We start from the raw sequence: 22,707 nt of genomic DNA on the forward strand, positions 1-22,707 counted from the left end.
TTCTCTTAATTCTGCTTTTGGTTATATTGTTGATGACATTAAAGAAGTAGCATCCGCGCTATTGACGGTGTTGGCTTCTGTTTTGCTACGCGATCTGCGAATCGTGGTGCCCATTCCGTTGCTCGGAAAGCCGTTTCTTGTCAAGTTGGGGGGAGTGATTTGATCACCCTCCTCCCTATATTTCTAATTGTATTCTTTCTGAGTTAATGCATTAAATATTTCTCTCCAAAAAAAAAAAAAATATCAACCAAACACTAATTATGATTTTGATTCTCATTCCTAATGTGTAAACTCATGAATCAAAGTATCCAACACATCCCAAGTACCTTCACATGCTAATTAATTCCCTTAGCTTCTTTACTGATTTTATTTTATTTTATGATACTTTTAATTAATTTATAACATGAAAAATGATAACACATACAATGTCGGTTATATGCAATAATCGACATTGTATGTATATTTAAAAAAAAAAAAAACCGTACAACGTCGGTTATTACTAAATAATCGACGTTGTATAGTTTTATTTTTTAAAAAAATAAGTATACAACGTCGATTATTTTGTAATAACCCTAAGTTCTATTAATTAAATAAAAAAATATACGACGACATTGGTTTTTATTTAACCGATGTCGTATGTTTACTATACAACGTCGCCTACATCAACGTCACTTTTTAGTCGACGTTAAAGGCCCTAAATAACCAACATTAAAAGTCATATGTGTAGTAGTGTGTATCTTTTAAAAGAGAAAAGAAAAAGAAGTGGTTGCTAGTTGGCGATTACCCAACGCACTGCATCTGCATGTGCCCATTACGCAACGTTGGTGAAACGTGAACGTGCACCATCACCTTTAAAAAAAAAAAACACTTTTTACAAAGATTTTGGAAGAAAAATCAGGTTATTAATTAGACGAACCTCACCAATCTCTCTTCTCTCTCCGTTACACGAGACACAATTTGTAGAAAACCCTAAATTTCATACGAATAGTGTTACTCTTATATGTTATATATCATATACTACGTAGCACAGTATACCTAAAATGTGTTTGAAAATTAAAAAAATGACTTCTGAAAATTGTTTTTTGATAAATGAGTGATTTTCCATAAAACATTTCCATTTCTCATGTTGAGTAGCATTCCAAAAAACTGTGTTTATGTGTTTGATTCATTTTATGAAAAATAAGAAGAATTTGAACAATATTTGCCCAGCTATTTTATTTCCAAATAACAAACAAAATATTATTCATATACTATTTGAACAATCTTATTCGTATTTGATATTTTGTATTTGAACCTTGTATTTGAACATTTTTAATTCATTTTACCTTTACTTCTTGGCCTCTAATAAAATGAAATTATGGATCCATCCCTGATTATAAAGTAAATGTACCTTTTGTTAAGAGAAAATGCATTATTTTACATAATGTACGTTCAGTATACAAATAATGTACTTTTCGTATATTCACAATGTATTTTTTTATGGTTCATACAACATTACATACGTTGACCATGAGGTGGACTAAAAAGTCTACCAATTTGATGGGACAAAACTTTCGGTCACTGTTGCAAAAATTAGGAGCGCCTAGGACGTGGCGATTTCCCCCTATATGCCTAACTTGGTCGACTCAGCCGAATTAGTTGAGTTAACCCGACCGACTCTAACTTGCTTCTCTCTCTCTCTCTCTCTCTCTCTATCTGGGGAGGGGTTAGCACTTACCGCCAACTATAACCATGCTTATAACTTTTTTTGTTTTTTGTTTTTTTTTTTTGTTTTTTGTTTTGTTTTGTTTTGTTTTGTTTTGTTTTTTTTTTTTTTTTACAGGGCGAGACAAGTTAAATATGTATTGGCAATGTAAGTCAAAGTTTTTAACGAGGCAAGGTCGTGACCAAATAATGTCCAAGGGGAGTGTTATAAATATATTAATGGTGGCCATTATTTTGTAACGTCTGTTTTAATATCTCATTATGTAATCATTATTATTACTGTATTATATATACATATGTTGTACACCATTGTTTGAGTTCGATCAAATAATTGTTGAATTAATAATTAATGTGTAGATGTAAGCATCCGGTGCTGAAACTTTGGGGATTTTATATATCAGTGTTTACGATTTGTATAACTTGAGCTCTCTCTCTCTCTCTCTCTCTCTGGGGAGGGGCTAGCACTTACTGCCAACTATAACCATGCTTATAACTTTTTTTGTTTTTTGTTTTTTTTTTTGTTTTTTGTTTTGTTTTGTTTTGTTTTGTTTTTTTTTTTGTTTTTTTTTTTGTTTTTTTTTTTTTTTTGCAGGGTGAGACAAGTTAAATATGTATTGACAATGTAAGTCAAAGTTTTTAACGAGGCAAGGTCGTGACCAAATAATGTCCAAGGGGGAGTGTTATAAATATATTAATGGTGACCATTATTTTGTAACGTCTCTTTTAATATCTCATTATGTAATCATTATTATTACTGTATTATATATACATATGTTGTACACCATTGTTTGAGTTCGATCAAATAATTGTTGAATTAATAATTAATGTGTAGATGTAAGCATCCGGTGCTGAAACTTTGGAGATTTTATATATCAGTGTTTAGGATTTGTATAACTTGAGCAAATGTACTATTTGAATATATATATATATATATATATATATATATATATATATATATATATATATATATATATATATATATATATATAATATCACCGGTTCAAATTACACATTATTGAAACCTCTTTGTAGACGATATTGGTAGTAATAATAGAATCTTGTCCATTATCGTCTTGAGCTAACACCTTCAAGGCAATCAGGATGGGTGACTTGGGAAAAAGTCACGTACAATTGACCATGATTAAACACCAATTTTTTCAGAGATAACCAAACATGAGTTACTGTTTGGCCCTGGACTTTGTTAATAGTCATGGCATATGCGAAAATTAATGAGAATTGTTTATGCTGAAACTTGAAGGGCAATCTCGTAATGAACAAATGAAGTAATAATGTATTCATAAGTAAGCGTACAAAATCACAATCATTTTTAATTATGAAATACGGGTCATATAAGGTTTCAAACTTGTTAGTAAAGTGGAATTGAATCCATAAATTTAAAAAATTTTAAAGTGATCATTGAATTTAGGAAAAAAAAAGTACAATTAAACATTTTTTTAATTGTTTTAGCAGGTAGGCTTACTTGGCATCCAAATCATCATCCAAAATATTTAATATAATAATTTTAAGAGATTTTTATCTGTAACAATAAAACTTTTAAATCTTATTTTTCAAATAGGGATTGTTTTAGTCACATCATTGCTTCATTACTATCAATTAGTTTTTCATCATTTTGTCACTATCAATTTTTACATTGCTATTGCTACAACATTAATGTTATTTTTATAAATACTAAAAAATCAAAATGTTAATAGTAAGAGTAGACCAAATAACATTTATGTTACAACTTTAAACTATAACCACTTTTAATTAATGTTCCTTTAATTTTATTTAACTGAGCATTTGAAAAAATTTAAAATACTCTAATATATGCTCTTTTAATTTTTGTTAATATGCCTTTTATTTATTTAATTAAACATTTCCAAACAATAGTAACATTTCTTATTCTAACATCAATAAATTGATAAATAAGAATAAAAATTATAATAATTAATGAAATACACAAAAATACAAAATATTCGTATTTTATAATATTGTTTCTAAAATTTTAATTAGATAAAATAAAAGACACATTAATAAAAATTATAGGGATGGACATTTCGATTTGGTTTCTTTAATTTTGGTTTGCTGGGCAGTTGTGTTTTATCCTCACCTGAAATCTTTCTACAATCATCTTCGTTACATTTTTCTAGAGCAGTTGTCTTCTATCTAATGTACTATTCCATTCTACATGCTTTATGGCTTGTTTGGCTATTTAGTGTTTTTGCATCCAAGTTATAAATTTGCATTTGAATTAGTAATGAAGTTTAAATTATTTGAGAGTTGCTTGTCCCTAGATTAAGGCTTGCAACTCTTCCACTATGTGTTTAGTGTTATTTATGATCATTAGTTTGCTTTGCTATATACTTAAAATGCATATTTTTCTAGTGTGCTATAGTTGATGTGTTTTTGTATCGGGTATATCTGTCTTCTGTAAGCAGAGGTTGTGTGTATCGGCTTTGTGTCTTTTCACCAGGGTTGTAAAAATCGGTCTAGGCGCCCGTCTAGGCGCTAGGCGCCTCTAGACAGTGGCGATTTCCCCCCTAGGCGCCCGCCTAGGTTACCGGCCGCCTAGCGCCTAACTCGGCCGATTTGGCCGCCTAGCGTCTAAGTTAGTCGAGTTAACTCGTCCATTTCAGTCAAGTTAACCAGATCGACTTGGTCTATTTTTTTTATTATATATGTGTGTGTGCGCACGCGTATACATATATATATAATATGACATATATACACTCGTAGACTAGTTTGATACTTTGAATCTTTGGATGATTGAAGTATTTGAGTATTTCATATTTGTGTATTTTTAATTTTTAATATTGTTTTAATGTTTTTTTTTTTTTTTGAAAATCATTGTTTTGATGTTATGAATTATCTTAAATTCATTTATTTGGATGTGTTATTTGAATAAATGTTGAAAACGACCTCATTAAAATTGTCAAACTGCACGTCTACCACTGTTTTTTTGGCGCCCGCCTAACGCCACCTAGATTCCGCCTAGGCGCTAGGCGCTGTCCGGGCGCCCGACTAGCGCCTAGCGCCTACTGCAACCATGCTTTTCACAAATGCACTTTTATCGAAAGAGTTCTCTGCAAAACTATATATTGAGGAAGATGGACAGTTGTGTTTTATCATCCGTCTTTAGTCATTTAATATGTATGTAGAGTGACTTTTTGATTCCTTGTTTCAGTAGATGTCTTTTGCCCCATGAAGTTACACATTGTCACTTTTAAAAAACATGAGTTATTGTCAGGAAATTTTATTTAAAATAGATCTGAAAATTCTATGCATTTTAACTTCTTGAGACGGCTTATGGAGATGTAAATTTATTTATGTCTATAGATGTCCCAGTGACAGACTTTAGTTCGTATACAACTCTCTGATGTCTTCTTATAATTACCCACTATTAAGTGATATGCTTGGTATTGTAGCTACACTGGGAATTGTTGACGATGATAACCTCAACATGTAAAGTTTTACTTTGAATTTTAGAATTCAAAATTTTCCAACCTAGATGAAGTATAGTTGTTTGGTAGTCAAGCTAAGATTAAAGAACTTTAATATTCATCTAAAATGATAAAACTACAAACTCAAGTATGCATTTATGTCAGAAATATGCTAGTTAAAGAACAAAGACATATAGTGATTGAATTCTAGTGTAATTATGTTTTAACATAGTAATAACACAGAAATAGCCACTTAAGCTTCTACTAATAACACAGAAATAAAATTGCATAACAGAATTCTATTTTATGCATAACAGGATGATTAAATGGATTATAGTAAATTAACTGTATACTACAAAATCATCTATGCACAATAATATGAACAATAAATAGGCAGCATGTTTACAGAATAAGAATATGATTGTTTAGGCTAAAATATATTCTGTCATTATGCTTTGTAACATAATCAAAACTTTGATCGATACACATTTATAGTTTAATAAATATAAGCATGCAATACAGTGACAACTAAAAAAATGCATTCAAATTTCATCGGAAATATTCCGTTTATTTTTTTTTAATAATGCGTAATTTCGTATAACTGTACAACAAAATCAAGTTGTTTGGAAACATCCAGGTAAACAAAATCAAAACTATCGATGTGTACTCCAAATCGTAGAGCTATAGTTAATAACATTCACATGGGAGTCATGGAGTAAGCACTCTTGTGTCTGTTGGTTGACTGTGGAATGTTGATATTCCCTGGACAAATAACAACGCATCAGCCGGAGCCTTATACAACTTTTTCTTGTCCTGGGGGATAGGTCGGAAGCATAGACAAAAACAGACCCCATTAGTGAAAGAATAATAGTGTTGTTTACGATTTGCAGAATCGAAAGAAAAATATTTTTGTTTACGATTTGCATATTTGAAAGAATAATATTGTTGTTTATGAATAGCAAGGAAGTATATGTATTGTATTTTTTATACGAATTGGAATAGTGGTATACTGTATTGTTGTTGGCGAAATAATATTTTTGTTTATTTGAGGTCTCCGATTTTCTATAATTGTATTACGAAAAGGAATTTTAATGTAGAATTGTAATACGAATATGAAAGTAGGAAAGAATATGTAATTATTAGGTAATTATACTAATATAATAGTGTAAATTATGTATTGTCAATGATTAATTGTTTAAATAAATGAGACTATGTTTTGGAAAATAAAAAAACAAAAAACTAAATGAGACTATTTATTATCCATACGCAATTTAAAATAATAGTAAAATTAACCCATCAAATAACATCAACAGTAAAAAGAAGTGGTCAAATAACATCAACAATAAAAAGAAGTGGATGAGTGAGTGAGAACAATGTGAGTAGGAATTACAACTATGTAAGTGATGCAGTTAGATTCCCCATATAACGCACATTATTAAAATAATTTTGTAAATAAAAAATATAAATAATTAAAACTGCATTGTGATATTTACTCCGTCTTGCTGGGAAGTATATGCACTATATTATTACGATTAGTAATTTTAATCTAAAATTGAATTAGGAATAGGAAAATAAGGTCTTTGCTTTTGCAAACACTGCAATTTGAAATATTTGCAATTCGATATATTTCATATGTAGCTAGCATCTACCCATAATTAATTTTGAATCTTAAATACTTCCTTTTTTCTTAAATTTGAGTCGACCAAATTAATTAATTACTAAAAACTGACGTGACATAAAAATATTCATTAATTAGTTAAAATCTAAATTAATAAATTACTTGTAGGTATATAATATAGTAATTGTAATTAAGTACATAATTTCTGACAAAATCTACAATGGGCATAGTAAATTTGATCCATAATATAATGTGGACCCAGTCTAATTGTATGTATAATTTGCTGGGTAGTTCAACAATGGGCATAGTAAATTTGATCAATAATATTACTGTTCAAAATAATATAATCAATCTTAATACACTTGAAAAAAAAATATTTATATACTACAGAATACTTGAAACCTATTGTAAAATGTGATACATATAAAAGAGGAAAAAGCTACACAATACTTGAACCTTTATAAGTCATCGCTTTATTCTTCAATCCAGCACTATGCCGCAACATCAAGCTAATAATAAAAGAAATTAGTTACAGATTGAAATAAGATTTTTAAAAAAGATTAAAATTGTTAATTTGTTATTACCCAATAAAATTGAGAATGATGATCACCAATACTTGGCTGGAATATTTTTGCGATATTTGAAAATTCAAGAGAAATAACTATAATAGAAAAGAGTTAATAAATAAATATAAAAGGAAACTAAAACATGAATATAGCGTTTTATACTGCAACACTAAAAAAAAAAACATAAACTGCATAATCACAAAAAAGGAACTTGTAATCCTTACTTCACCTATATAAACTAAAGTTAATAGATTGGAATGCTCCAAATTGAAAAGCCAAGCTCCAAATTGCTCTTCCTCAATCTTATGTTTCAGTCTTGGTGATGGAGTGTTGTGTTTTGGGCTATATTTATAGGTGATTGGGAGTGTTTGAGTATAACATGGAGTTGGGAGATTGAGTTTGATTTTAACTGGGAATTAAACATGCATGTTTTAATGATTTTTTTTATTTAAATCTTAATAATTTAGCCAGGCAGTTGAGTTTTAATGAGAGTTTAAAATTTAGTAAATTTAACAGAGAATTAACGGAGAATTATAAAACTAATAATGGATAATATAATTTTTAACGGGAAAAGGAATAATATAATATCGTTGAATAGAAATATGAATATTAATATTGTTGTATTGCTAATATTATGTTTGACTATTTTACTACTTAATCATCCCTTTCTGACTGACATATGTGTTGGTCCCGGTAGGGTCGAAAGAGAGTCTAGAGGGGGGGGGGGGGGGGGTGAATAGACTCTAATCGATTCTTTTTCAAAGCGACTCCTTTCGGAGATATGCACAACGGAAATAGTGTTTTGTTTTAGATATTCTTTGCACACTTTCGTTATAGTAAAAACTTAGCGTTTGGTCGATATGATATGCAATGCATGAAAGTAATAGCTGAATGTAAAGAGATATGGAGAGAGAGATTTTTATAGTGGTTCGGCTGTTAACGAAGCCTACTCCACTCTTCTTTCACAACTCGTGAAAGGGTTTGCACTATCACTCATAGTACAAACTACTTCAAGCTGACTTCCTTGATCATTAAGCTGGATGGATGATGTGGATGTGGATGTGGAAACCAACTCGCAGTTAGTTTATTTTGCTTTATGTCCCATTTTTAAAAGGAATAAGGTTCAAATTGGCCACTGAACGTAACCTAAAAATGCAATTAGGCCACTGAACGAAAAAAAAGTGCAATTAGGCCACTGAACACTCCAAAAATGTGCAATTTCACCTGATAGCAGGTTACCCTCAATTTTAGCAGGTTATCTGCTTACGTGGCAGCTGAGTTGGCATTTTAAATAAATTTTAATTAATTTTTAATAAATTTTAATAATAAATTTTTATTAAAAAAATTTTTTTAAAAATAAAAACGACTTTATTTTATTTTTATTTAATTTTTTTCAATTTTTTATAAAATTTATTATTAAAATTAATTATTAAAAATTATTTAAAAATTATTAAAAATGCCAACTTAGCTGCCACGTAAGCAGGTAACCTGCTAAAATTGATGGTAACCTGCTATCCGGTAAAATTGCATACGTTTGGAGAGTCTAGTGACCTAATTGCACATTTTTTGAGTGTTCAATGGCCTAATTGCACTTTTTTTTCGTTCAGTGGCCTAATTGCATTTTCAGGTTACGTTCAGTGGCCAATTTGAACCTTATTCCTTTTTAAAATTCTGCTTTTGGTTATATTGTTGATGACATTAAAGAAGTCGCATCCGCTATTGACGGTGTTGACTTCTGCTTTAATTTGCTAAGCGAACGATCTGCGAATCGTGCTACCCATTCAGTTGCTCTGGAAGCCGTTTGTGTGTCAGGTTGCGGGCAGTGGTTTGATCACCCTCCTCCCTATCTTTCTGATTGTATTCTTTCTGAGTTAATCCATTAAATATTTCTCTCCAAAAAAAAAAGTTATCAACCAAACACTAATTATGATTTTAATTCTCATTCCTAATATGTAAACTCATGAATCAAAGTATCCAACACATCCTAAATACCTTCACATGCTAATTAATTCCCTTAGCTTCTTTTCTGATTTTATTTTATTTTATGATAATTTTAATTAATTTATAACATGAAGAATGATAACACATACAATGTCGGTTATATGCAATAATCGAAGTTGTATGTATATTAAAAAAAAAAAAGAAAAAATACCGTACAACATCCGTTATTACTAAATAATCGACGTTGTATAGTTTTATTTTTTAAAAAAAATAAGTATACAACGTCGATTATTTCGTAATAACCGACGTTGTAAGTTCTATTAATTAAATAAAAAAATATACGACGTTGGTTTTTATTTAACCAACGTCGTATGTTTACTATACAACGTCGCCTACATCAACGTCACTTTTTAGTCGACGTTAAATGCCCTAAATAACCAACATTAAAAGTCAAATGTGTAGTAGTGTGTTGGTTAAGTTTTGTGCATCTTTTAAAAGAGAAAAGAAAAAGAAGTGGTTGCTAGTTGGCGATTACCCAACGCACTGCATCTGCATGTGCCCATTACGCAACGTTGGTGAACCGTGGACGTGCACCATCACCTTAAAAAAAAAAAAAACTTTTTACAAAGATCTTGGAAGAAAAATCAAGTTATTAATTAGACGAACCTCACCAATCTCTCTTCTCTCTCCGTTACACGAGACAAAATTTGTAGAAAATCCTAAATTTCATACGAATAGTGTTACTCTTATATGTTATATATCATATAGCAAAGTATACCTAAAATGTGTTTGAAAATTAGAAAAATGACTTCTAAAAATTATTTTTTGATAAATGAGTGATTTTCCATAAAACATTTCCATTTCTCATGTTGAGTAGCATTCCAAAAAACTGTGTTTACGTGTTTGGTTCATTTTATGAAAAATAAGCAGAATTGGAACAATATTTGCCCAGCTATTTTATTTCCAAATAACAAACAAAATATTATTCATATAATATTTGAAAATCTTATTCGTATTTGATATTTTGTATTTGAACCTTGTATTTGAACATTTTTAATTCATTTTACCTTTACTTCTTGGCATCTAATCAAATGAAATTATGGATCCGTCCCTGATTATAAAGTAAATGTATCTTTTGTTAAGAGAAAATGCATTATTTTACATAATCTACGTTCAGTATACAAATAATGTACTTTTCGTATATTCATAATGTATTTTTTTATGGCTCATACAACATTACGTTGACCATGAGGTGGACTAAAAAGTCTACTAATTTGGTGGGACATAAAACTTTCGATCACTGTTGCAAAAATTAGGAGCCCCTAGGACATGGCGATTTCCCCCTATATGCCTAACTTGGTTGACTCAGCCGAATTAGTCGAGTTAACCCGACCGACTCAAACTTGCTAATTTTTCTCTCTCTCTCTCTCTCTCTCTCTCTCTCTCTCTCTCTCTCTCTCTCTCTCTCTCTCTCTCTCTTGGGGGGGGGGGGGGTGGGAAGGGGGGAGGGGCTAGCACTTACCGCCTACTATAACCATGCCTATAATTTTTTAATTTTTTTTTTTTGTTTTTTGAAGGGCAAGACAAGTTAAATATGTATTGACAGTGTAAGTCAAAGTTTTTAACGAGGCAAGGTCGTGACCAAATAATGTCCATGGGGGAGTGTTATAAATATATTAATGGTGGCTATTATTTTGTAACGTCTGTTTTAATATCTCATTATGTAATCATTATTATCATTGTATTATATATACATATGTTGTACACCATTGTTTGAGTTCGATCAAATAATTGTTGAATTAATAATTAATGTGTAGATGTAAGCATCCAATGTTGAAACTTTGGAGATTTTATATATCAGTGTTTAGGATTTGTATAACTTGAGCAAATGTACTATTTGAAGAAATATATATATAATATCACCGGTTCGAATTACAAATTATTGAAACCTCTTTGTAGACGTCATTGGTAGTAATAACAGAATCTTGTCCATCCTCGGCTTGAGCTAACACCTTCAGGCCATCAGGATGGGTGACTTGGGAAAAAGTCACGTACAATTGACCGTGATTAAACACCAAGTTTTTCAGCAATAACCAAACATGAGTTAGTGTTTGGTCCTGGATTTTGTTAATAGTCATGGCATATGCGAGAATTAATAAGAATTGTTTATGCTGAAACTTGAAGGGCAATCTCGTAATGAACAAATGAAATAATGATGTATTCATAAGTAAGCCTATAAAATCACAATCATTTTTAATTATGAAATACGGGTCATATATATAAGCTTTCAAACTTGTTTGTAAAGTGGAATTGAATCCATAAATTTAAAAAGGAGTGAGTTAATTCCAGCATTGGTCCTCCGACTATTATGATTTTCCACAATTGGTCCTCGACTTTCAATTTGGACAATTTAGACACTTGACTATCAAAATGATTCCAATGTTGGTCCTTCCGTTTCAAAGGGGTTATGTGAACGTTAAAGTGAGGGCTAAAACAGTCTTTTAACATTCATAGCGTATAATACATCTTTCTTCTCCTCCATATACGCGACTAAAATCAAAATACCCTTTTTATACGAGCTTTCACCTCGCCCTCTCCGGGAGCTTGTTCCACTTGTCCTTCCACGAGCAGGAGACTGCGCTACCTCTTCGGCCTCGAAGCCGTGGCGAACTACGAACCCTAGCAACTCTGTCCGCAACAGAATCACCGACGGCAGCGGCGCTCTGGAAGTCTGGATTTGAACTGGACGCGGTGATCGGCAACAGTCTCCGCTACCTCTTCGGCCCCGAAGCCAACTCCAGCTTCAACCACGAACTTGATTTGTACCATTACATTGCACGCTTAGATTCTCCCTCTATGTGGGCTAGAAATCTGGGATTTCACACAAACGGTGACTAACGATCCACCGGTTTTCGAAACTTCGTTCATTGGCAAGAAACAGCGATTCCGTATCCCACTTTGTTTCACCCTCCAAATTTAGCGTTCTATGAGTCTTGGATGAACAGAGTGAAACGGTCCAAGAGAACTGACGTGATGCTCTTCGCCGGCGGCAGCGGAATCTCTGCAAATCCCAATATCCGACGGAGCATCCGGCTAGAGTGTGATAACACCACTAATGTTAATATCAACGGCATTAGGCACCAAAAAGTTTGTGAATTTGTGGACTGTTCTAATGGGATTTGTGAGCATGATCCAATCCAAGAAGTAGTATAAGTGGCATTTGCCAGTGGAGAAGTACCAGTAGTTCTCAGTGTTCATAGCAAAAGATGAAGTTGTGTTCAATGGATTGCGTATTATAGATGTGCTGATGAGCATTCCCAGAGCTAAAGTGAGGAGGATGAGAGAAAATGTTATGGAGATGATGCCTAGAGTGATGTACAGAAAGCATGGCAGTTCATTGGGCTTGAGAAACAAGAAGGATGCCATTAATCGCGTATATGGAGGAGAAGAAAGATGTATTATACGCTATGAATGCAAAAAGACCGTTTTAGCCCTCATTTTAACGTTCACTTAACCCCTTTGAAACGGAAGGACCAACATCGGAATCATTTTGATAGTCAAGTGTCTAAACTCTATATTGAAAGTCAAGGACCAATTGTGGAAATCATGATAGTCGGAGGACCAATGCTGGAATTAACTCATTTAAAAAGTTTTAAAGTGATCATTGAATTTAGGGAAAAAAAAGAGTACAATTAAACATTTTTTATTTGTTTTAGCAGGTAGGCTTACTTGGCATCCAAATCATCATCCAAAATATTTAATATAATAATTTTAAAAGATTTTTATCTGTAACAATAAAACTTTTAAATCTTATTTTTCAAATAGGGATAGTTTTAGTCACATCATTGCTTCATTACTATATATCCATTAGTTTTTCATCATTTTGACACTATCAATTTTTACATTGCTATTGCTATAACATTAATGTTATTTTTATAAATACTAAAAAATCAAAATGTTAATAGTAAGAGTAAACCAAATAACATTTATGTTACAATTTTAAACTATAACCACTTTTAATTAATGTTCCTTTAATTTTATTTAACTGAGCATTCGAAAAAATTAAAAATACTCTACTATATGCTCATTTAATTTTTGTTAATATGCCTTTTATTTATTTAATTAAACATTTCCAAACAATAGTAACATTTCTTATTCTAACATCAATAAATTGATAAATAAGAATAAAAATTATAATAATTAATGAAATACACAAAAATACAAAATATTCGTACTTTATAATATTGTTTCTAAATTTTTAATTAGATAAAATAAAAGACACATTAATAAAAATTATAGGGGTGAACATTTCGATTTGGTTTCTTTAATTTAATTTTGGTTTGCTGGGCAGTTGTGTTTTATCCTCAGCTGAAATCTTTCTACAATCATCTTCGTTACATTTTTCTAGATAAGTTATCTTCTATCTAATGTACTATTCCATTCTACATGCTTTATGGCTTGTTTGGCTATTTAGTGTTTTTGCATCCAAGTTATAAATTTGCATTTGAATGTGTAATGAAGTTTAAATTATTTGAGAGTTGCTTGTCCCTAGGTGTAAGGCTTGCAACTCTTCCACTATGTGTTTAGTGTTATTTATGATCATTAGTTAGCTTTGCTATATACTTAAAATGCATATTTTTCTAGTGTGATATAGTTGATGTATTTTTGTATCGGGTATATCTGTCTTCTGTAAGAAGAGGTTGTGTGTATCGGCTTTGTGTCTTTTCACAAATGCACTTTTATCGAAAGAGTTCTCTGCAAAACTATATATCGAGGAAGATGGGCAGTTGTGTTTTATAATCCGTCTTTAGTCATTTAATATGTATGTAGAGTGACTTTTTGATTCCTTATTTCAGTGGATGTCTTTTGCCCCATGAAGTTACACTTTGTCACTTTTAAAAAACATGAGCAGTAACTGTATATTGTTAGGGAATTTTATTTAAAATAGATCTGAAAATTCCATGCATTTTAACTTCTTGAGACTGCTTATGGAGATGTAAATTTATGTCTATAGATGTCCTAGTGACAAACTTTAGTTTGTATACAACTCTCTGATGTCTTCTTGTAATTACCCACTATTAAGTGATATGCTTGGTATTGTAGCTACACTGGGAATTGTTTACGATGATAACCTCAACATGTAAAGTTTTACGTTGCATTTTAGAAACATGCTAGTTAAAGAACAAAGACATATAGTGATAGAATTATAGTGTAATTATGTTTTAACATAGTAATAACACAGAAATAACCACTTAAGCTTCTACTAATAACACAGAAATAAAATTGCATAACAGAATTCTAGCTATTTATGCATAACATGATGATTAAATGGATTATAGTAAATTAACTGTATACTACAAAATTATTTATGCTCAATAATATGAACAATAAATAGGCAGCATGTTTACAGAATAAGAATATGATTGTTTAGGTTAAAATATATTCTGTCATTATGTTTGTAACATAATCAAAACTTCGATCGATACACATTTATAGTTTAATAAATATAAGCATGCAATACAGTGACAAAAAAAAATGGCATTCAAATTTCATCGGAAATATTTCGTTTATTTTTTAATAATGCTTAATTTCGTATAACTGTACTACAAAATCAAGTTGTTTGAAAACATCCAGGTAAACAAAATCAAAACTATCAATGTGTAATCCAAATCGTAGAGCTATAGTTAATAACGTTCACATGAGAGTCATGGAGTAAGCACTCTAGTGTCTGTTGGTTGACTGTGGAATGTTGATATTCCCTGGACAAATAACAACGCATCAGCTAGAGCCTTATACAACTTTTTCTTGTCTTGGGGGATTGGTCGGAAGCAGAGACAAAAACAGACCCCATTAGTGAAAGAATAATAGTGTTGTTTACGATTTTTAGAATCGAAAGAAAAATATTTTTGTTTACGATTTGCATATTCGAAAGAATAATATTGTTGTTTATGAATAGCAAGGAAGTATATGTATTGTATTTTTTATACGAATTGGAATAGTGGTATACTGTATTTGTAACACCCCGTGTTACGACCCCTAAACCCAAATTAATTAATTAATTACTCAGCCCAAAAAGGGAGTTAAAATCCATTAATTAGCTAAAAAGGGGTCCACCATAGTCCATGGGCCCTTATCCCTAAAGCCAATCCCTTAGTCCTATAGGAAATAGAATTAGCAAAGTCATACCACTTAGACCCTAATTGGGACTCTTAGATATATATATATATATATAGGGACATAAGAGACACCTAGAACTCACACCACAATAACTTTCACCACACAAGAATTCCCCAAGAATTCCCATAGGAGAAATCAAGAAAGAAGAAATCTTAAAGAAAGACCCTTCATAGCCAAGGAAATTAATTAAGGCTAAGAGGTAACTCATGTTTCAACAAAACCTATTTTCTTTGCTATGATCTCCTTCTTTGGCTCCCCCTATATACTTGTGTGTTGATGAATTTCTTCATGATAATTGTGATATAATCTTGATTGATTGATGTGATGATTTTATGAGTGATCTTGATGATCTTGATGTTAAAAAGAGGTTCTGGATATTTATGTGATGATTCTTGATAAATCTTGATGGTTCTTGATAATGAAAATAAAATATGATTTTGATGATTTGGGTGGGATTAGAGCCCTAGGTTGGATTGGGAATTGATATTGTGATGTTCTTGATTTATATTTGGGTGGGAATTTGCATGTTCGGGTGTTGTTCGTGTCTAGAAGTCATGTTAGGATGTGTCCAATATGATTCTTGCTTTCGATCCATTAAATGCCTATGTGATGTCGTTAATTGCGTTTAAAAGTGTCTAAGCATTGTTTCGGGTTCCACGAAGGATCCCGGGACGCGTATTTGATAAAAGATTCAGTGGGGGTAGGGGTACCCGCCACCTACCCGCTGCCCAAAGAGAGACCGCCAGGCACCGGGCAGCCGGCGGGCAGTCGTCTGCCCGCCGGGCACCCGCTGCCCGGAAGTTGTCGCCGGCGGGTGGCCCTCCACCCACCGGCTACCCGCTGGTTTGTCACCCACCCCGGGTCTTTGGCTTCCCCGTTTGATGTTCCCCATTCCCCGTGGTGTCCCAATGGACCCCGTTTGTCGTGCTTGAGTCTAGTTTGATGTTTCGGGTACCGTTCGTAGGGTAAAGAGTCTAGGAATTGCATGCTAGTTGAATCGGTAACCCGTTGGCCTAGGTGGAAGTCGTATCACGTATGAACCCCTTAGGACTATTCTTAGTATGTGAATGATCAAACGTAAGCTTATTTAAGTGTCTCCCCCTTCTCAATGTGCTATTATGTGCTATTATGTATTATGTGATGCTTGATTCGCCAATTTGGTTGCGATCAAATTGGCTATAAGGGCAGTTGGATGGGTTGAGAACCATCCCAACTGTTAACCAGGCCAGTTGCGATCGGTCAGGTATATAAATATTATATAGGGCTGCGGTCCACTGTTTGGTTACTTATGAGCTGCGGTTCATTCTCCTGGCTGCTGTCTGTAATTCACTTCTTGGCCTGCGGTCCACATGGGCCTCGTGTGCTATGACCCACCGACCTGGACGCGCCAGGCGGTGTGTAGGGCCAATAAGCCCGAGGAAGGCTGTAGTCCACCGACCTGAGTAATCAGGCGGTGTGTAGGGCTACGACTGGCTGCGATCCACCGAGTGATGGGCCAGCGGTGTGTAGGGTCGTAGTCTCCGAGGATCATCGCCCACCGACTGCGTCCTTCAGCGGTGTGTAGGGCCTGATCCGCTACGATCCACCGACTGTGCCCGTCAACGGTGTGTAGGATCGTAGTCCCCCCTTGTAAAGAGGATCGCAGTCCACCGACTGAGCGCGTCAGCGGTGTGCAGGACTGTGATCCGCCGCTGAGTTCGTCAGCGGTCTATAGGGTTGGTTGCGATCAACTCCCTTCATGCTGCGGTATGAGGTAGGGTGCTGCGGGGCCTTCTTAGTGATATATGCACTAACCCTCATATTCGGGGCATGTGATTGGTCCCGTGGCGTCACCAAAGTGTGCTTGTGTGACACGAATGATGATTGGATGATGATATGATTGATTTGAAAGTGATCCGTGACCTTAGATGCATATTCTTTATTATGGTTGTTTCTACTTAACTGTTATCATTGATTATTGTGTTTGCCTCTATTTGTTGAGTCTATTCCTGGTTTTTAAAGCTAGAGTCTCTTAAGTATATATCTTCCTGCTTCAAAATGGTTTTCATATATATATATATATATATATATATATATATATATATATATATATATATATATATATATATATATATATGTATATATGTATATATATATGTATATATGTATATATATATGTATATATGTATATATATATGTATATATGTATATATATATGTATATATGTATATATATATGTATATATGTATATATATATATGTATATATGTATATATATATATATATATATATATATATATATATATATATATATATATCTATAATGTATTTCAACGCGTTGAAGTGGGTTACCAGCATCATTCGCTGAACAGATATATTTGGCTTTTAGGCACCGATGAATAGACCCGGAGCGCGCTAGAGATCCGAAACATAGATTAGTTAGTTTCCCTTCGGCCTGCGTAGAGCCGTCGAAACGGTCTCGCGGGGCGGGACGGGCCAAAACACACCAAAGCCCGCCTCTTAGCGGGCTTAAAATGTGGCCGGCCTGCCCCGCCATGCCAAAGCCCACTGGCGGGGCGGGCTAGCCCGCCAATCAATTTTTTCACTGTGTTAATTTTTTTTTTTAAAAAAAAATCATTGTATAGACGTACAGTAACACTACCTAGTATTGTATTCCTATAAATCTATAATCCTATAAGTTATAACACACTAACACAATTACACAAACCAAAATAACATGTATTAAATACTATATAGATATACAAAATATATATGTATTAGCAGGTCGCGGGCTAAACCCGTGACTCGCCTGACCCGCCCCGCCTGGACCCGTGACCCAGGCGGGACGGGCTAAAAAGCCCGCCTCCTAGCGGATCAAAATTTGAAGAACCCGTTCCCTACCTACGGCGGTACGGGACGGGTCGACCCAGCGGGTAAAACCCATTTTTGACGGCTCTAGGCCTGCGTGCCATGATTATGTATTGACATTTGTATTGAGGATTTTAGCTAGTTAGCCTGTGCATCTTAGTTCTCCAGCTCAGATGTGGTATAGCACCCCGCACTCTTATGTTTGATTTTGGGATTTAATTAGAATTCACCTTTATTATATAAGTTTTAAAAGTTTAAAAATTTCGAGTTGTTACAGTTGGTATCAGAGCCTAAGTTTGACCCTAGGATAAGACTCTTAAGACCAGGCTCTAGGACCTTAGGATTGAACTCTAGGTATTTAAGAACACAGGAATTAGGAATCTTAGGACGTGCGGTGAGATTATGAGTCTACCTATCATCACATAACCTCCCCTCACTTTATCCCTCATTAATTTAAGGAACCCCCCTTCGCTTATCACATCAAGGTAAGGGTACAACACTCTAACTCAACGTTACTATAAACATTGGCTCTATAGATCAGCATCATGGCACCAACCAGAAGACAATCAAGGACTCCGAAACCCGCTACACATGACCCCCTGGCTCAAACCCTACAGCAACTAACCCAAATCGCCCAAGCACTAAGCGACGTAGCTCTCCGCAACAACCGACCACCACCACCTCCACCAAACACAAACTCAGAAGTCGCCCGACAAGTTTTAAATCATCGACCACCCACCTTCTCGGGAGAAGAAGATCCCGCCATCCTTGAGGAATGGATTCGGACCTTCGACAAGATTCTGGGGTTGGTAGAATGCCCAGAAGAACGTCGTGTAGAGGTAGCCTCATTCTACTTCGGACACGAGGCAGACCTTTGGTGGATCCACGAGGGACCCACTTACAGGCAAGAACCAGGATTCAACTGGGAAAACCTGAAAACACGACTGCGAGAACGATTCTACCCAGCCCAAGTAAGAGCATCTATGCACGAAGAGTTCCTTCACCTAAAACAAGGAACGACTACCGTCATAGAATACCATAAACGATTCCTCGAACTGGCACGCTTCGCGCCAGAACTAGTCCCTACAGAGACAACCAAAATAGAGAGATTTGTATCAGGCCTCAACTTCGAAGCCCGAAAAGCACTAGTAGTAAGCGGACCCCGGACCCTCAACGAGGCCTACTCCAGTGCCGCGCATCTCTATCGAATCCAACTACTACAGCGCGGGGTTCAGGAACAGATTCGGAAAAGGAACACAGGAGGTGGGGCGCCACCTATGAAAAGAACAAGAAACGACGCTAACACAAGGCCGAGCAATCCAGCTGGACATAGGCCACCCCCAGGAAACAACGAAGCTAATACAGGGAGCTTCCCTTGCCCAAAATGCAACAAAAAACATAGAGGCAAGGACTGCATGGGGAACCCCTTACGATGCTTCAACTGTGGAAAGGAAGGGCACAAGTCCTTCCACTGCACTCAACCCTCGAGCTCACGCCCTATAGCCATGGGCCAACGCGGAGGCACAAACAATCAAGGAAATTACGGTGCCCCCGGAAAAGTGTTCGTCATGAGCCGCACGCAAGCTGAACTTGAGGACGAGGGCAACCTCGACGAAGAAAACACGGTCCTAGGAGACGAAGATTACGCAAACCCGCCAGAAGAAAACCAAGAAGATGAGTTCTGTTTAGGATAATTGACAAACCCCTTGTAACCGCCCTCGTAGTAGAATTGCTTGTTTAGACTAATTACTTCGGAATTATTATAAATGAAGAGCTAAATCAAAATAATTTTAGCATAAGGGAAAGGAACTAAACTATCCACATCAACAACAAGAGGGACCAACCAAATCTTCTACCACTAGAAGACTAAAGAAGGAAAAAGACAAGGATTACACAACAAGGAAAACCAATGCTATCAACAAGAATGGAACCTTAGACCTCCCACTTACAAGTTAAAGCCTTAACCACTAGGCTAAGGGTATTCCTTGAAACTTTAAGGGAACACTCCCTTTTTAAACCCTACAAATCCCTAAAAACCCCCAAAATCCCTAAATCAAAAACCCTTATTCTTCATCTTCTTCTTCTCCCACACACTCTCTCTCCCTCTCTTCCTCTCCCACTCACCCCGCCGCCACACAACACCACCCCATCACCACAACAGGCCACCCCGCCAGCCGCCGTCACCAGCCGAGCCACCGGCGTCCGCCGAGGCAGCGCCCACCGTCGCCGCTCCGGACGCAGCCCGCTGCACCACCGCCGCCCGTCGGCCACCCGGACGTCTCCCGCTGCCACACGCCGCCACTGCCACGCAACCCGAAGCTCAACCTTGGTCCACCGCCACCTCGCCAAGGCCAAGCCCCACCGGAAACCGTTGCCGTCGGAGAAGCTGCACCGCCGGAATCTCGCCGGAGCTCGCCGGAAGTCCGCCGAAAAACGTCACCTAGAAGAAAAAATTCAAAATGCCGAAAAAGCCCCTCGGAATCCGCACCCCGAAATGGAGCAACGCCGACTACACCGTGATCGGAGGTAAAGCCCTAGAACCCGACCAATTCTCTCCGGAGTTGGTCGACATGCTTAATTTCCAAGGGCTATACATACCCCGAATTGGTGAAAGAGTTCTATCATTATTTGGTGGCCGTCAAGCGCGGTGATAAACTGGAAATCACCGCTAAGGTCCGAGGCAAGGAAATCATACTTTTCGAAGGCCGCTTGGCCAAGCTCTTAAGACTGACCACCACGGGTGTGTCAGACTACGACCGGAAGGGGTGGATTGGTACCCAAAACACAGGGTACAAGGACTACCTCGAGTACCTACTCAGAAAGGGAGAAGGCTTCACCTCGGCCAAACAGGAAATGGCTAACCGCGGAACAAAAGATATTAGTCATGATTGTAACTGATAGCCTGTTGCCTACAAATAACAAGAGCAAGGATGTTGGAAGTTTGGAGTGTACTTTTGCTTACCTCCTAAAGCACAAAATCAAGTTCAATCTACCGGCCCTTATGTTGAAGCACATAGAGTTTTGCAAGACTAGAAACCAGCTTAGTCTACCTTACGGAATGATCCTGAGTTGGATCATGGAGAAGAAGGGAGTGGACCTGAGCCACACAGAGGTCAAGCCCGCAAGCGGCATGTTTTTCAATGTCCAGAACCTCCGTCGCAATGATATCTACTACACCGAAGGGGGACAGTACATCACCCTCGAGGAGATTTGCCTCAAACCCGAGGAGGAGCGAAGAGAATTGGTTTATCGATTGGACATCTCCAACAAAAAGCTTAAACGGGCAATGCAAGATTGTGGGGGACTAGAGGGAAATGAGGAACAGGAAGGGGATAGCGAGCCTAACCCACCGGCACCCGCACAAGCGGGAGGAAACCCAAGGGGCCAAAATGAAGAATCTGTCAACGAGCGCATCCTCGCACAACTCACCCAGCAAAACCAAATCATGGACGAAGGGTTCTCATCCTTAATCCACGCAACACGCGCTTTAGATCAGAGGGTGGCAGCAATCGAGACCATACTGGGCACTCGCGGGGCATCCAGCTCAGGAGCAGGGAACCAAGGTAGACCTGAACTTTCCAATCACCACTTCACCAGAAATCCAATCTACCCCAGCAAAGACAACGCGCGGGGCCACATTTCTTAATCAGGAGGCCAAAATACGCGACGTCCAGGGGTGAAAGAATGGATCCATGGACCGGCTTCGGGGACGAAACCTCTTGTAAGGGGGGGGGGGGGGGGGGGGGGGGAGAGTGTAACACCCCGTGTTATGACCCCTAAACCCAAATTAATTAATTAATTACTCAGCCCAAAAAGGGAGTTAAAATCCATTAATTAGCTAAAAAGGGGTCCACCATAGTCCATGGGCCCTTATCCCTAAAGCCAATCCCTTAGTCCTATAGGAAATAGAATTAGCAAAGCCATACCACTTAGACCCCAATTGAGACTCTTAGATAGATATATATATATATATATATATATATATATATATATATATATATATATATATATATATATATATATATATATATATATATATATATATATAGGGACATAAGAGGCACCTAGAACAACACCACAATAACTTTCACCACACAAGAATTCCCCAAGAATTCCCATAGGAGAAATCAAGAAAGAAGAAATCTTAAAGAAAGACCCTTCATAGCCAAGGAAATTAATTAAGGCTAAGAGGTAACCCATGTCTCAACAAAACCTATTTTCTTTGCTATGATCTCCTTCTTTGGCTCCCCCTATATACTTGTGTGTTGATGAATTTCTTCATTGTATTTGTGATATAATCTTGATTGATTGATGTGATGATTTTATGAGTGATCTTGATGATCTTGATGTTAAAAAGAGGTTCTTGATATTTATGTGATGATTCTTGATAAATCTTGATGGTTCTTGATAATGAA

General features: G+C 35.8%; 1 pseudogene; it reads left to right on the forward strand.

Annotated features, from left to right (window-relative positions):
* The first annotated feature begins 11,699 nt into the window (after nt 1-11,699).
* Nucleotides 11,700-12,783, forward strand: LOC109189658 (annotated as a pseudogene).
* Nucleotides 12,784-22,707: the final 9,924 nt, after the last annotated feature.

This window comes from Ipomoea nil, unplaced genomic scaffold (genome assembly GCF_001879475.1).
Source record: "Ipomoea nil cultivar Tokyo-kokei standard unplaced genomic scaffold, Asagao_1.1 scaffold1562, whole genome shotgun sequence".
Taxonomy (NCBI): domain Eukaryota; kingdom Viridiplantae; phylum Streptophyta; class Magnoliopsida; order Solanales; family Convolvulaceae; genus Ipomoea; species Ipomoea nil.